Here is a 4,825-nt window from a genome sequence, read left to right on the forward strand (position 1 = left end):
ATATTGTCCACTATCGACGATGCCGGAAGTCCGGAATTCCGGGCATATTCTACAATTAAAGTCACATCGGTTCTTCTGTGATGACTGAACCGATTTTCTCAAACCAAGTCTCAAATGGAAGGCAAAATATGAGTATTCCATCGCCGCCCCTCCCCTCCCCCCGCCTTGCCCTTACACCTCCTTCCTTCATCACTCCCCTCCCCTTGGACCACCACGAAATAAGATGAAGGATTTCTGACGCATCCTCCACTCCCACTCTACTAACCCCCCATTCCCTCCACTTTCTAACCCATTCCACCAACATTTCAAAATATAATCACATGAAGATAACATTGAACTCATGCTGATTAAGGTAATTAAATATTATTCTTTTACCTTTCTCATATAGAAAGGTTATGCAATTGCTCCAAAAACCGACTTTATAACCGAGGCCCGGAGGGCCGAGTCTCATGTAACATTCGACTCAGTTCGCCGAGATCGCAAAATATCTGTGTGTATGTATGTGTATATGTATGTATGTATGTAAGTATATATGTATGTGTGTGTATGTGCGGATTTGTTAACAAAATGTCCACATCGGTTACTCGGAGGTGGCTGAACCGATTTTTACAAACTAAGATTCAAATAAAAGGTATAATATTCCCATAGGTTGCTATTGAATTTCATTTTCAACCGACATCTTGTTCCAGATTACGAGTTGAAGAGTATGGTTACAAAACAAAATTTGTTAATTTGTCCACATCGGTTTCTTGGAATTTTCTGAACCGATTTTGACAAACTTGTTTTTAAAAGAAAGGTCCATCAGCTGCTGTTGAATATTGTGTGGACCCGAGTTCTGGTTCCTGAATTACAGGGTGATACGTACGATCACTAACGAATTCTGCGATGAATGTAAAAAGATGATTTTTTTTTCCAAAATGTAAACACAACTGTGGAATTTGTAGATCTAGGTCATCAACAGTCATGCAAAGTCTCTTTGGCCACACTGGCCACCATCGACGGATCCGGAAGCATCCAAATTCAGAATAACGGTTATATTGGTTTCTCGAAAATGGCTCGACCGATTTGATCAACTTAGTCTCAAATGAAAGGTGTTGCGTCCCCGGAAACTGATATTAAATTCCATCACCATCCGACTTCCGGCACCGGAGTTACGGGTTTTGGAGTGCGATCACATAGAAAACTCCGATTCAAACCGATACCGCGATGAATGCAAAAAGGTGCTCTTACATATACTTACCAAGTGTAATAAGAATGAAAGACATTTCCATAATGTTATCTTGTACGAACCCGCTATTAAATCATAGTTTGGAGAAATGAGAAAGGCACAATTGCACCTCTAGGTGGATTAAAACAGGTTTTTAATCAAAGAATTTAAATCCACTTACCTTTTTTATGCAATCACTTTAACAATCAGAAATATCCTGTAGTCAATGATGCACAAAAATCAAATAAAAAGTTGTAAAAACACATTTATTGTCGTTTGAGCATCTCAATGTAGACTAATAAAATGCTGTCATGCCACCATTATGATTATTTTTGATGCTCTACACAACAACATTGATATTAGTTCGCATAGTGCTTCCGATTTTCGATAATAGAAGGGGGTCGGGTTTAGTCAGCGGCCGCATTTGCCCCACCTTACCCTATATGCGTCCTAATTCTAATTTTAATAACGAGACACGAAAGCATTTGAAATACTGTATAACTTCGCAGAACATCAGATGGCACTATCTCTTACCATTGTATAGATAGGAGTATTACCTTGAATTTTGATCACTGGCGCCACCATGTGGTAGAATTCTGCATTTTTCAAATGAGAAAAGAAAATATTTTTTGCTACTCTACAACTATGTAGAACATCAAAATGCTCCATCTCTTACCGTTGTACAGATAGGAATATTCCATCTATATTGCTTGGCTCACTACCGCCACCTTGCGGCGAAATACTGAAGCTTTCCAGTGAAATCAAAAATTCCTTTTATTCCTCTACAACTCTGTGGAACATCATAACTTTTTATCTCTCATCGTTTCAGAGATATATGAGTTTTTCCTAGCTTTGCCCCACCCTCACGCGTAGTTCACTTACATGAGAGAAGCGGAGTACGCCCTTTGCGAATGTTAAGCAGCAGTATCCAACTTTAAACGTTAATAACTCTTTAACGGTTGGTTGAATTGTCTTTTAGTCTTCGACAAACTTGTTCGGCATATCTTCAAAAGCTTAACTCCTTACTAGGTCCGGGATCGAAAGTTTACAGCGACCTCTAGCGGAGATTTTGTGAACTGCGAGTATGAGGAAACCGTCATGCATTTTGGCCAAAAATCCCATACAAACTTTAAGTTCTTTGGGGGAGGGGTTAGGGTTAACCGATTTCGCTCAAATTTGGACAGTGTCATTTTTTCATGATTTGGAACGACGCTAGGGGGATATTAGATTAGTGATTTCAAAAATGGTCGTTTTATTGTCACCCTAATGTGCAGTGTTAATGGCTATGTCGAGTTGGGAGCAAATATCCAAATAGTTTTGCCGATTTGTAATGCTGTGTTCTTTCTTGTCAATTTTATGTGCCTTTTGTTTTCTTTTTTTTTTAAATTCTGCAGATGTCGGTTGAACCACACAGGCTGTTGACTGCCATGAGCTCTTCTTCTTCTTTTTGATGGTACTGTTTCAGAGATTAAATTCGTTACAGTTAAACAGAATTTATTCACTGCTTCGTTGACATTTCCTTCTATACTCAATACAGTTTGCCAATTTATTCTACATAGTCTTCGTTTGACTTCTTCGAAGTCAGTTTTATGGTATTTCGGCACTTCCTTATATTCCAAGTCGTTCGGGGAAGAGTTTTGATGAAAGAAAATTGAATATTCGATTCCTGTGTGATATACTTCATTTTTCCATAATGGAGTTAAAGATGCATTAACACAGAAGTTTTCAGTGCAGTTCGTGAATAAGAGGTCTAAATATGAATTTTGTCTGTTTTTACATGGTTGATTTGGTGCAGGCCAAATTCAGATATTTTGTCAAAGAAGTATTTAAGTGTTTCATTTTCGCCTACGACTGGGAGTAAGATAGATTCGTTTTCAATTTCTACGATGAAGTTGGTGTTACGTTGATTAAAGTCGCCATAAATATGCAGTTTTACTTCAGGTTCCAGGTTGACATGACAGATTCTACAGTTTGAAAAAATAGTTCAAATGATTCTTTGTGAGCATTTTCAGGTGGAAAGTACACAGAGAAGAATATGTGCACTTCTCCTGATATTACTGCTTTTGCCCATATATGTTCAAATTCTATGTGTTTCATGGTTTCTATTGCTTCTGAAGGAAAGTCTGCGTTTATGGCTATAATGACTCCTCCTCCAGACTTTTTCTTACAAAGAGACAAATTACGGTCATGCCGAAATACATTAAATTGATTTCCAAAAATTTCTTCGCTTCTTATGCTTTCATGCCAGCTACTTTTTGTTCCAAGACTTATATTAAAAGAAGATGAAATTACTTTTTGTTGGATTTCTTTCATTTTGGCTGGGCTTTTCATTCGATTAAAATTTTGGCAATAGACTAAAATTTCAGTCGAATTCTGTTGTGGATGCGAAGAAGTTTTTGGAATATTTAAATTACTTACAGTTATATTTTCTTCCTCTAAAGAGGGCGTCGTTTCTTCCGAAAATTCGACATTCCAAATTTATGCGTAGCTTCGCGGAGTTGTTGAAGGCGCCTGGTTCTTTCGCTTGATAAAAATTTTCCATAGGAGTCAAGATCTGCTGCTGCTTCGTCTGGGTTTAGCCCATATTCCTGATAGACTTCAATGAAAATGCGCAGGAGATGGTCAGGAGCGATCGGTAGTCCTTCGGATGCGAGCGTCATTTTGATGCTTGTCGGCGTCATTCCTTCCACGCAAATAGATGGGTGTTGGTCCTTCATATATGCCAGGTAAAGGCGTACAATGTTCATTATTTTTGGTTCGCAAAGTCTGGCATTTAAAAAGCGACCGTCGCCATTCGTTGATTGTGACGTGAGGCGTACGATTGGAGGGCGCAAGGAAAGTCTGCGTTTATGGATATAATGACTCCTCCTCCAGACTTTTTCTTACAAAGAGACAAATTACGGTCATACCGAAATACATTAAATTGATTTCCAAAAATTTCTTCGCTTCTTACGCTTTCATGCCAGCTACTTTCTGTTCCAAGAATTATATTAAAAGAAGATGAAATTACTTTTTGTTGGATTTCTTTCATTTTGGCTGGGCTTTTCATTCGATTTCATGTGTTCGCATGTTGAGATGTGGTTGCCAATGTGTTTAAACTATTTTCGCCGTTGGTAGGTGTCACGGTAGGTGTCCTTTCAATTCTGTAAGGGTTAATTGTGTCTTCTTTGTGAAAATTTATGAATGTTGAAGTAATATTTTTATTTGGAGGTCCAGAAAATTGAATACGTGCTGCGGCCAGTAGGTCCCTGTCCGAAGGCAATTTGGTGATTTGGTCGTTAATGTTGAAATTTTGGTTATTGTACTTCTGACTGTTATTGCTGTTGCCATTGTTTGCATTGGTGTTGCTGTTGTTGTTTTCATTGATGTTCCTGTTACTATTTTTGGTATTGGTGAAGTTTTTCATGTTGCTAAAGTTGCTGTTGTCTTTATTGTTCCTACTATTGTTGTTGTTTGTATTCTTCCTTCTTCGTCTGCGATTTGCCTTCTTAGCTTCTTTTTGCCTTTCTCATATAGAAAGGTTATGCAATCAGTCTGAAAAACGTATACCTAATCCCGGCCCGGAGGGCCGAGTGTCATATCCCATTCGACTCAGTTCGTCGAGATAGGAAAAAGTCT

This window comes from Topomyia yanbarensis, chromosome 3 (genome assembly GCF_030247195.1).
Source record: "Topomyia yanbarensis strain Yona2022 chromosome 3, ASM3024719v1, whole genome shotgun sequence".
Classification (NCBI taxonomy): domain Eukaryota; kingdom Metazoa; phylum Arthropoda; class Insecta; order Diptera; family Culicidae; genus Topomyia; species Topomyia yanbarensis.